Genomic DNA, 12,922 nt, shown 5'->3' on the forward strand with positions numbered 1-12,922 from the left:
CCTCAGCAACCAGTGATCCGGGTCAACAGCATCAATGTAACAGTATTGTTTCCATCCCTCTCCTCGCCCCTACCTGGGCTCCAACCAGGGACCCTCTGCACACATCAACAACAGTCACCCTTGAAGCATCGTTACCCATTGTTCCACAAAAGCCGCAGCCCTTGCAGAGCAAGGGAAACAACTACTTCAAGGTCTCGGAGAGCGTGACATCACCAATTGAAACACTATTAGCGCGCACCCTGCTAACTAGCTAGCCATTTCACACCGGTTACATAGGCGTACAGATGCCCATTATCAGCAACCATCACTCCTGTGTTCCAATGGCACGATGTGTTAGCTAATCCAAGTTTACAATTTTAAAGGCTAATTGATCATTAGAAAACCCTTTTGCAATTATGTTAGCACAGCTGAAAACTGTTGTCCTGATTAAAGAAGCAATAAAACTGTCCTTCTTTAGACTAGTTGAGTATCTGGAGCATCAGCATTTGTGGGTTCGATTACAGGCTCAAAATGTCCAGAAACAAAGCACTTTCTTCTGAAACTCGGCAGTCTATTCTTGTTCTGAGAAATGTGAGAAACTGAAGATCTCGTACAACGCTGTGTACTACTCCCTTCACAGAACAGAGCAAACTGGCTTTGAACGGTAGTGTATGTCTCCAAATAGTACCGTGCATAAGTTTCAAGGCAGGTGTGACAAAATACTGTAAAGTAAGAATGCTTTCAAAAATAGACATTTATCAATTAACATAATGCAGAGTGAGTTTAAAGAAGAAAAATCTACATCAAATCAATATTTGGTGTGACCACCCTTTGCTTGCAAAACAGCATAAATTAATCTAGGTACACTTGCACAGTTTTTGAAGGAACTCGGCAGGTAGGTTGGCCCAAACATCTTGGAGAACTAACCACAGATCTTCTGTGGAACTAGGCAGCCTCAGGTGCTTCTCTCTCCATGTAATCCCAGACAGACGTGATGATGTTGAGATCAGGGCTCTGTGGGGGCCATACCATCACTTCCAGGACTCCTTGTTCTTCTTTACGCTGAAGATGGTTCTTAATAACTTTCGCTGTATGTTTGGGGTCATTGTCATGCCGCAGAATAAATTTGGGGGCCAATCAGATGCCTCCCTGATGGTATTGCATGATAAGGATAAGTATCTGCCTGTACATCTCAGCATTGAGGAGACCATTAATTCTGACCAAATCCCCAACTCCATTTGCAGGAATGCAGCCCCAAACTTGGAAAGAACCTCCAAGCTTCTCCGGACAGTAGATGGGTGTGCCAGGGTCCCACTGTTTTCTGCCAATTCTGAGCTGATGGCACTGCTGGACATCTCCCGATTGCAAAGAAAAGTAAGCACGATGTGTCTTTCATCTGCTGCAGTAAGTTTCCTTGGCCGACCACTGCTTTTACGGTCCTCAACGTTGCCCATTTCTTTGTGCTTCTTCAAAAGAGCTTGGACAGCACATCTGGAAACCCCTGTCTGCCTTGAAATTTCTGCCTGGGAGAGACCTTGCTTATGCAGTATAACCTCTTGAGACTAGGGAGCAGTATTTTGATGTTTGGATGAAAAACGTACCCAAATTAAACTGCCTATTTCTCAGGCCCAGAAGCTAGAATATGCATATAATTGGCAGATTAGGATAGAAAACACTCTAAAGTTTCCAAAACGGTCAAAATATTGTCTGAGTATAACAGAACTGATATTGCAGGTGAAAACCTGAGGAAAATCCAACCAGGAAGTGCTGTTATTCTGAAACCTCTCTGTTCCAATGCATGCCTACCCTCCATTTAAAGGGATATCAACCAGATTCACTTCCCTATGGCTTCCACAAGGTGTGAACAGTCTTTAGACAGAACTTTACGGATACTATTTGGAATTTTCGTCTGCCCGTCGTGACCTGCATGAGCCTGTGGATTACTCAACAATCTACTTTGCTGCTCGCTGTTTAATGTTTTGTCTGCTGAGAGCGGTCCTCACAAACGCTTGGTTTGCTTTCGCTGTAAAGCTTTTTTGAAATATGACACACCAGGTTGATTAACAACAAGCTAAGCTGTGTTTTGGTATATTGCACTTGTGATTTCATGAAAATTAAATATTTTTTGTAATTTAATTTGAATTTGTCGCTCCGCAATTCAGCGGATGTTGATGAAAATGATCCCGCTAAAGGGATCGGTGCGCCAAGAGGATAACTACCTTGTGTCTTGATGCTGTGCTCAGTCTTGCCAAGGTGTATGACTTTTGACAGTAAACTGTCTTCAGCAACCTCACCTTGTTAGCTGAGTTTGGCTGCTCCTCACCCAGTTATATAACTCCTACACAGCTGTTTCTGTTTCAGTTAATGATTGTTTCAACCTACATATTGAATTGATGATCATTAGCACCTGTTTGGTATAATTGTTTAATCATACACCGGACTATATGCCTACAAATCCCTGACTTTGTGCAAGTGTACCTACAAGAATTGATGTTGTTTTGAAGGCAAATGGTGGTCACACCAAATAGGGATTTGATTTAGATTTCTCTTTTGTTCACTCACTTTTGTTCACTCACTTTGCATTTAGTTAATTGATAAATATAATCTATTAACATAACTTTTTTCCACATCTGCCTAAAACTTTCCACAGTACTTTATGTCTCCAGATACCCGCAGTTGGACCTACATTTATCAATACTTCTCTTGCATTCCAAGAATATAATTCCCAGTTTGTCCATATTTTCCCCAGCCTTTCCCTTTAAGTGGTGTCTCACCTCGGCCTTCACAGCCAGCTGGTAGGTGATCTTCAGTTCTCCTAGATGCAGAGCCAACTCAAACCTGTGTTCTGAGTCTGTTGACACAGCCAGAGCCTTCCGCCTGAAACCCTGCAGCGAGAGAGATAGAGGAGAAAGGGTTACATATACATATATATATATATATAGAGTGGGGCAAAAAAGTATTTAGTCAGCCACCAATTGTGCAAGTTCTCCCACTTAAAAAGATGAGAGAGGCCTGTAATTTGGTGTCCTTTGACAGCTCTTTGGTCTTGGCCATAGTGGAGTTTGGAGTGTGACTGTTTGAGGTTGTGGACAGGTGTCTTTTATACTGATAACAAGTTGAAACAGGTTCCATTAACACAGGTAATGAGTGGAGGACAGAGGAGCCTCTTAAAGAAGAAGTTACAGGTTTGTGAGAGACAGAAATCTTGCTTGTTTGTAGGTGACCAAATATTTATTTTCCACCATAATTTGCAAATAAATTCATAAAAAATCCTACAATGTGATTTTCTGGATTTTTTTTCTCATTTTGTCTGTCATAGTTGAAGTGTACCTATGATGGAAATTACAGGCCTCTCTCATCTTTTTAAGTGGGAGAACTTGCACAATTGGTGGCTGACTAAATACTTTTTGCCCCACTGTACAACACACAAAAGAGAGGAAACACAGAAATGGTGTGTGCGTTAAGACAAATACCAATGTAAAAATACACCCTCCTTCCAAGTCTCACCTGTTTCTCTAGGAAGTGGGTGACCCTGGTCCTCATCTCTTTAGGGATGGTGGGTAGGACCCTGTCGGCCATCCCAAAGTCCCTCCTCATTACAGCTGTCTGGTACTCCAGCACCGACACCAGCAGAGAGTAAGTGAAGATGTTCAGCTCCTTATCACCCAGATACAGACGGTCATCCTTAGGTATGTAGCCCAACAGGTACATAGTTCTGTATCAGACAGACAGGGAGTCAATACAACACCAGTATTTTAGACAGACAGGTACATAGTTCTGTATCAGACAGACAGGGAGTCAATACAACACCAGTATTTTAGACCGACAGGTACAAAGTTCTGTATCAGACAGACAGGGAGTCAATACAACACCAGTATTTTAGACCGACAGGTACATAGTTCTGTATCAGACAGACAGGGAGTTAATACAACACCAGTATTTTAGACCGACAGGTACATAGTTCTGTATCAGACAGACAGGGAGTCAATACAACACCAGTATTTTAGACAGACAGGTACAAAGTTCTGTATCAGACAGACAGGGAGTTAATACAACACCAGTATTTTAGACCGACAGGTACAAAGTTCTGTATCAGACAGACAGGGAGTCAATACAACACCAGTATTTTAGACCGACAGGTACAGTACATGGTTCTATAGCAGACAGACAGGGAGTCAATACAACACCAGTATTTTAGACCGACAGGTACAGTACATGGTTCTATAGCAGACAGACAGGGAGTCAATACAACACCAGTATTTTAGACCGACAGGTACAGTACATGGTTCTATAGCAGACAGACAGGGAGTCAATACAACACCAGTATTTTAGACCGACAGGTACAGTACATGGTTCTATAGCAGACAGACAGGGAGTCAATACAACACCAGTATTTTAGACCGACAGGTACAGTACATGGTTCTATAGCAGACAGACAGGGAGTCAATACAACACCAGTATTTTAGACCGATAGGTACAGTACATGGTTCTATAGCAGACAGACAGGGAGTCAATACAACACCAGTATTTTAGACCGACAGGTACAGTACATGGTTCTATAGCAGACAGACAGGGAGTCAATACAACACCAGTATTTTAGACCGACAGGTACAGTACATGGTTCTATAGCAGACAGACAGGGAGTCAATACAACACCAGTATTTTAGACCGACAGGTACAGTACATGGTTCTATAGCAGACAGACAGGGAGTCAATACAACACCAGTATTTTAGACCGACAGGTACAGTACATGGTTCTATAGCAGACAGACAGGGAGTCAATACAACACCAGTATTTTAGACCGACAGGTACAGTACATGGTTCTATAGCAGACAGACAGGGAGTCAATACAACACCAGTATTTTAGACCAACAGGTACAGTACATGGTTCTATAGCAGACAGACAGGGAGTCAATACAACACCAGTATTAAAAAGGTGAGCACATAGCTAGAATGAAAAGAAACCATGTCTAGACACACAGTGACATTCTGACATTACATTTTGTAAGGCATGAATCCTTCATGTTCTTGACCCTAGGGCACTATAAGAGTTGAGAGATATTTGACATATTGAAACACTTGCATAACAGGTAGTTTGAGGTGAAAAGGTCAATGTAGCAGTCCCAGCAGGTAGGTATAGCCTTACCTGTCCAGGTGGGCGATGGTGACGATCTCTCCTCCTACGTAGTAGTTGAGTTTGTTGACATAGCTGGTGTAGATGAAACAGTCTCCCACCCACAGACCAGTCTTTACCACCTCCTGAATCTCACACAGCACCTAGAGAGAGGGGCGGGGTGTTGGGAGAGAAATAGAGAAATGTTATAGCAGAAAAACGAATGAAATCCTCCTGTCCAGAATCAAATATCTAGCTGTAGTGTAGTCTCACCTCGAAGGAGTCCTTTATCCCGTCCTCGGTGACTCCCTCCTTGGTCTCCTGTGCTGTTGCCACTTTCTCAGCCAGGTAGTGCAGCATAAAGAAAGACTCCACCGTGGCAATACACACCAGCTCCCTGAGGAAAGAGAAGAAGAGGAGGTAACAGGAGGGTTGGATAGCTTAGGGGAGAAGGTAACAGGAGGGTTGGATAGCTTAGGGGAGAAGGTAACAGGAGGGTTGGATAGCTTAGGGGAGAAGGTAACAGGAGGGTTGGATAGCTTAGGGGAGAAGGTAACAGGAGGGTTGGGTTGCTGTGAAGAGGAGGTTACAGAAAGACTGGATGTCTGTGTGGTGGAAGTTACATGAGGGTTGAGTCGCTGTGGGGGGAGGTTACAGGAGGGTTGGGTCACTGTGGGGAGGTTACAGGAGGGTTGGGTCACCGTGGGGAGGTTACATGAGGGTTGGGTCACTGTGGAGAGGAGATTAGAAGTGGGTTAGAACTCTGTGGGGAGGAAGTAACAGGAGGATCATGTCGCGGTGGGGAGGAAGCTACAGGAGGTTTGGTTCACAGTGGGGAGGTAGTTACAGGAGGTTTGGGTCACGGTGGGGAGGATGCTTCAGGAGGTTTGGGTCACTGTGGGGAGGATGCTTCAGGAGGTTTGGGTCACTGTGGGGAGGATGCTTCAGGAGGTTTGTGTCACTGTGGGGAGGATGCTTCAGGAGGTTTGGGTCACGGTGGGGAGGATGCTTCAGGAGGTTTGGGTCACGGTGGGGAGGAGGCTGAAGGAGGTTTGGGTCACGGTGGGGAGGATGCTTCAGGAGGTTCGGGTCACGGTGGGGAGGAGGCTGAAGGAGGGTAGGGAGGAGGTTACAGGAGGTTTGTGTCACTGTGGGGAGGAGATTACAGGAGGGTTGGGTTGCTGTAGGGAAGGGGGGTTAGAGGAAGTTTGGGGTGCTGTGGGGAGGAGATTACAGGAGGGTTCGGTCGCTGTAGGGAGGGGGTTAGAGGAAGTTTGGGGTGCTGTGGGGAGGAGATTACAGGAGGGTTCGGTCGCTGTAGGGAGGGGGTTAGAGGAAGTTTGGGGTGCTGTGGGGAGGAGATTACAGGAGGGTTCGGTCGCTGTAGGGAGGGGGTTAGAGGAAGTTTGGGGTGCTGTGGGGAGGAGATTACAGGAGGGTTCGGTCGCTGTAGGGAGGGGGTTAGAGGAAGTTTGGGGTGCTGTGGGGAGGAGATTACAGGAGGGTTCGGTCGCTGTAGGGAGGGGGTTAGAGGAAGTTTGGGGTGCTGTGGGGAGGAGATTACAGGAGGGTTCGGTCGCTGTAGGGAGGGGGTTAGAGGAAGTTTGGGGTGCTGTGGGGAGGAGATTACAGGAGGGTTCGGTCGCTGTAGGGAGGGGGTTAGAGGAAGTTTGGGGTGCTGTGGGGAGGAGATTACGGGAGGGTTCGTCTCTGTGGGGAGGAGGTTAGAGAAGGGTTGGGTTGCTGTGGGGAGGAAATTACAGGAGGGTTGGGTTACTATGGGGAAGAGCTTACAGGAGGGTAGGGTCGCTGTGGGGAGGAGGTTAGAGGATGATTGGGTCGCTGTGGGGAGGAGGTTAGAGGATGATTGGGTCGCTGTGAGGAGGAGGTTAGAGGATGATTGGGTCGCTGTGGGGAGGAGGTTAGAGGATGATTGGGTCGCTGTGGGGAGGAGGTTAGAGGATGATTGGGTCGCTGTGGGGAGGAGGTTAGAGGAGGGTTGGGTCGCTGTGGGGAGGAGGTTAGAGGATGATTGGGTCGCTGTGGGGGAGGAGGTTAGAGGAGGCTTGGGTCGCTGTGGGGAGGAGGTTAGAGGAGGGTTGGGTCGCTGTTGGGACGGAGTTAGAGGGGGGTTGGGTCGCTGTGGGGGGAGGAGGTTACAGGAGGGTTGAGTCGCTGTGGGGAGGAGGTTAGAGGAGGGTTTGGTCGCTGTGGGGAGGAGGTTAGAGGATGATTGGGTCGCTGTGGGGAGGAGGTTTGGGTCGCTGTGGGGAGGAGGTTAGAGGATGATTGGGTCGCTGTTGGGAGGAGGTTAGAGGAGGCTTGGGTCGCTGTGGGGAGGAGGTTAGAGGAGGCTTGGGTCGCTGTGGGGAGGAGGTTAGAGGAGGCTTGGGTCGCTGTGGGGAGGAGGTTAGAGGATGATTGGGTCGCTGTGAGGAGGAGGTTAGAGGAGGGTTGGGTCGCTGTGGGGAGGAGGTTAGAGGAGGCTTGGGTCGCTGTGGGGAGGAGGTTAGAGGAGGGTTGGGGTCGCTGTGGGGAGGAGGTTAGAGGATGATTGGGTCGCTGTGGGGAGGAGGTTAGAGGAGGCTTGGGTCGCTGTGGGGAGGAGGTTAGAGGATGATTGGGTCGCTGTGGGGAGGAGGTTAGAGGAGGGTTGGGTCGCTGTTGGGACGGAGTTAGAGGGGGGTTGGGTCGCTGTGGGGGAGGAGGTTACAGGAGGGTTGAGTCGCTGTGGGGAGGAGGTTAGAAGAGGCTTGGGTCGCTGTGGGGAGGAGGTTAGAGGAGGCTTGGGTCGCTGTTGGGAGGAGGTTAGAGGAGGCTTGGGTCGCTGTGGGGAGGAGGTTAGAGGAGGGTTGGGTCGCTGTGGGGAGGAGGTTAGAAGAGGCTTGGGTCGCTGTGGGGAGGAGGTTAGAGGAGGCTTGGGTCGCTGTGGGGAGGAGGTTAGAGGAGGCTTGGGTCGCTGTGGGGAGGAGGTTAGAGGAGGGTTAGGTCGCTGTGGGGAGGAGGTTAGAAGAGGGTTGGGTCGCTGTTGGGACGGAGTTAGAGGGGGGTTGGGTCGCTGTGGGGAGGAGGTTAGAGGAGGCTTGGGTCGCTGTTGGGAGGAGGTTAGAGGATGGTTAAACATATCCAGGTGTTAGAATGGCCAAGTCAAAGTCCAGACCTGAATCCAATCGAGAATCTGTGGAAAGAACTGAAAACTGCTGTTCACAAATGCTCTCCATCCAACCTCACTGAGCTCGAGCTATTTTGCAAGGAGGAATGGGAAAAAATTTCAGTCTCTCGATGTGCAAAACTGATAGAGACATACCACAAGCGACTTACAGCTGTAATCGCAGCAAAAGGTGGCGCTACAAAGTATTAACTTAAGGGGGCTGAATAATTTTGCACGCCCAATTTTTCAGTTTTTGATTTGTTAAAAAAGTTTGAAATATCCAATAAATGTCGTTCCACTTCATGATTGTGTCCCACTTGTTGTTGATTCTTCACAAAAAAATACAGTTTTATATCTTTATGTTTGAAGCCTGAAATGTGGCAAAAGGTCGCAAAGTTCAAGGGGGCCGAATACTTTCGCAAGGCACTGTATATATATTTGACCTTTATTTAACTAGGCAAATCAGTTAAGAACAAATTCTTATTTACAATGACGGCCTACCCTGGCCAAACCCAGACAACGCTGGGCCAATTATGCGCCACCCTATGGGACTCCCAATCACGGCCGGATGTGATACAGCCTGGATTCGAACAAGGGACTGTAGTGACACCTCTTGGACTGAGATGCAGTGCCTTAGACCGATGCGCCACTCAGGAGTATATAAACTGTGTACCTGGTAGTCCCAGATCGTGACCAGGCGGTCGTCAGCTCCTGATACAAGGTAGGGCTTGTCCCCTCCAGTGTAATAGTCGATACAGTTGACTCCTTTCTCATGGCCCTCCAGAGTGAAGTTAGGGGTGGAAGAACCCAGCTGCCACACCTGCAAAAGCCAAGGGCCAAAGAATACGTCAGTGCATTACTGAAATGCAGTGGTAGAGATTTACAACAAATGTATAGAATTCACAACACATACATTACACATCTATACCCACTTCAACATAACAATAATCAAACCAACAACTGTAGTGCTACAAGCACAAAGATGAGTGTGTGTGTGTGTGTGTGTGTACCTTAATGGTCCTGTCCAGGGAGGCACTGGATAACTGGTTGTTGTCTTTAGGGTTAATGACGATATGCATGACATAGTGGGTGTGGCCCTCGAACACCTGACTACACAACCACTTCCTGTCTCAGTCCCACAGCTTGATAAGCATGTCCTCTGGACACAAACAAACACACACCCATGTTCACAATATTCTATGATTGATGTTTGTAATTCATGTATATATAGAGAGAGAGGGAGTAAGAGAGAAGGTGGGAGAGAAAAAAAGTATGAGAGAGAGAGAGAGAGAAACACAACATACCGCTGCTGGTAAGGTTGTGTTGGGTGAACTGCGATGCAGCGGATGTAGTCAGAGTGGGCATCAAACATGTGAGCTCTCTCCAGAGTGGTGTAGTTAAACATGCGGATCTGCATGTCATCCTGGAAGTACCAGAGAGAGGGGCAGGAGAAGGTGAAGGGAGACAGGGTAGAGAAGGTCAAAATATTGCAGAACTCAGAGAGAGAGATATGAGAGAACACTGAACTCTGAATAGAATAGATAGATGCATTTTAAGCAGTTATAAGGGTGTTATAACACTTACTGCCCCAGCCTCTCCGCTTGATGTCCAACCGGAGAGGCAGAGAGAGGGGGAGAGAGAGAGAGAGAGAGGCTGAGTGGGACAGAGAGGCTGAGCGGGACAGAGAGGCTGAGCGGGACAGAGAGGCTGAGCGGGAGAGAGAGGCTGAGCGGGAGAGAGAGGCTGAGCGGGAGAGAGAGGCTGAGCGGGAGAGAGAGGCTGAGCGGGAGAGAGAGGCTGAGCGAGAGAGAGGCTGAGCGAGAGAGAGAGAGAGAGAGAGAGAGAGAGAGAGAGAGAGAGAGAGAGAGAGAGAGAGAGAGAGAGAGAGAGAGAGAGAGAGAGAGAGAGAGAGAGAGAGAGAGAGAGAGAGAGAGAGAGAGAGAGAGAGAGAGAGAGAGAGAGAGAGAGAGAGAGAGAGAGAGAGAGAGAGAGAGAGAGATTACTCTTTACTCCTATTTATATGGAGATCAGTTGAACGGGAACAAGAAATAAAACATCCGATTTGACAGAGACCAGATTTGAAACAAGTATGCTTTGACAGGTACCAGAAACAGAAACACTTACCTTTGACAGAAACACTTACGTTTTTAATGTCTTTTTAAAAACATATATATATAGATATATTTTTACGTCTATTCAAATTAGTCTGACTATGCATATAAATAAAACTGTAAGTATATACAACCTCTAACAGCTATACACGTGTAGGCCTACTGTAGATAGAAGTAGTAAGTAGTAAGTTCCTCGGCGTACACATCACAGACAACCTGAATTGGTCCACCCACACAGACAGCATCGTGAAGAAGGCGCAGCAGCGCCTCTTCAAACTCAGGAGGCTGAAGAAATTTGGCTTGTCACCAAAAGCACTCACAAACTTCTACAGATGCACAATCGAGAGCATCCTGTCGGGCTGTATCACCGCCTGGTACGGCAACTGCTCCGCCCACAACCGTAAGGCTCTCCAGAGGGTAGTGAGGTCTGCACAACGCATCACCGGGGGCAAACTACCTGCCCTCCAGGACACCTACACCATCCGATATCACAGGAAGGCCATAAAGATCATCAAGGACAACAACCACCCGAGCCACTGCCTGTTCACCCCGCTATCATCCAGAAGGCGAGGTCAGTACAGGTGAATCAAAGCTGGGACCGAGAGACTGAAAAACAGCTTCTATCTCAAGGCCATCAGACTGTTAAACAGCCACCACTAACATTGAGTGGCTGCTGCCAACACACTGACTCAACTCCAGCCACTTTAATAATGGGAATTGATGGGAAATGATGTAAAATATATCACTAGCCACTTTAAACAATGCTACCTAATATAATGTTTACATACCCTACATTATTCATCTCATATGTATACGTATATACTGTACTCTATATCATCTACTGCATCTTTATGTAATACATGTATCACTAGCCACTTTAACTATGCCACTTTGTTTACATACTCATCTCATATGTATATACTGTACTCAATACCATCTACTGTATCTTGCCTATGCCGCTCTGTACCATCACTCATTCATATATCTTTATGTACATATTCTTTATCCCCATACACTTGTGTCTATAAGGTAGTAGTTTTGGAATTGTTAGCTAGATTACTTGTTGGTTATTACTGCATTGTCGGAACTAGAAGCACAAACATTTCGCTACACTCGCATTAACATCTGCTAACCATGTGTATGTGACAAATACAATTTGATTTGATTTAGATACAAAGTTACACAAAGTCGAACCACAACTGTTCAGCGTGCAGAGATGTTTAATAAGTGGGCTTGTCTGTTTACTGATGCTCATTCCACCACTTTGATGTGCATGAATGATTCGCTCTGATCTGAAATCGTTACATAAAGTTGCAGATTGAAGTACTAACATATGTTTTGTAACTTATGTTAGATGACCAATCGATCAGCGACTTCATGACTCTTTTGAATACCATACTGTTATTGTTAGACTGTTGCCATTTCTCGAGTTTCTGCAATATTTTTAAATACTCGATCATTCACAACTAGCCAGGCATAGGTTTATTCATTGAATGTGGTCTAAATTTATGTTTTCAATCGGGTAGCAATCGTAAAATACGCAATGCACCTCTCAAAGAAGAAAAAAATGCCTAAAACTACTGGCCTGAGCCGCGGCAGATCTTTATATAGCATTTTACTCTAAATCTATGTTGCACTTCATTCTAAATCTATGTTTTCATTTCCTTACCACGTTTCCACGACTACAGATACTGTTTAGTCAAAGTGCCCGACCACCCTGAGACACGAGTCGGGCTGGTAGATTGGTTTGGAGCGGAGAGTCTTAGCGACGTGGAATCTATTGAGCTTCCTGGCTGCACTTCGCAAGATCCGGTGGAGAACTAGTACTGTACAGGCTGTACCTAGCATGACTTGACTATACTATGCAGTCTATATGCAGGTTACAGAGACATGTATGGACGCTTGCTACAGGCAAATTGCATGTAGGCTACCCACTCACCCCTTCAAAATATATATAAATATATATAAATAAATCAAAACGAATAGATGAATGAATAATAATTATTTTGAACATATAAAACATTCCCTAAATTCCTATTTGTACAAATTATATCTCCGTTTCGAATGTGTATAAATACACTGACTTGATTACTGAATGGTATTGCAGATGTGTATTAGGCTTAGGCTACAGTACTCTGGTCTACCCAGTATAGTCCACGCAGAAATCAAACCATGCTGGTGTTGCAAGAAGTACTTGTGTCATAACAATTAGAATGTTATACGCTCCCAGCTCTATGCTTATGATGCTTTATGGTCGATGTGTTCTACTTTAAATCATTTAACTGCACCCTCTGTTGAGGTTTGGAAATCAATCAGGTCTTGATAAGAAACACAGGGTGGTGTGAGGAATCATCTCCCAATCTTGTATTCAAAGTCCACACCTCCTCACTGTTGCATGTTGAAAGGTTTTGTAGACCTGGTGTTCTGTCATTGATAATCACGTAGATCTGTCCCTGTGAAGTAGTAGATAAGGTCGCAGGCCTTCACAACCCAACTGATTAACGTCATATACTGTACGCTATTCATATATGTCTTGTTCTGGTCATCTACTGTACAATATTTTGGAT

The 12,922-nt window shown here is 46.1% G+C and overlaps 1 pseudogene; it reads right to left on the reverse strand.

Moving 5' to 3' along the window:
• The window catches only part of LOC109909477 (coatomer subunit beta'-like), a 13,245-nt pseudogene extending 3,291 nt beyond the window's left edge, over positions 1–9,954 (reverse strand).
• Between the last annotated feature and the right edge of the window lie 2,968 nt (positions 9,955–12,922).

The sequence above is a fragment of the Oncorhynchus kisutch genome, linkage group LG18 (assembly GCF_002021735.2).
Source record: "Oncorhynchus kisutch isolate 150728-3 linkage group LG18, Okis_V2, whole genome shotgun sequence".
Taxonomy (NCBI): Eukaryota; Metazoa; Chordata; class Actinopteri; order Salmoniformes; family Salmonidae; genus Oncorhynchus; species Oncorhynchus kisutch.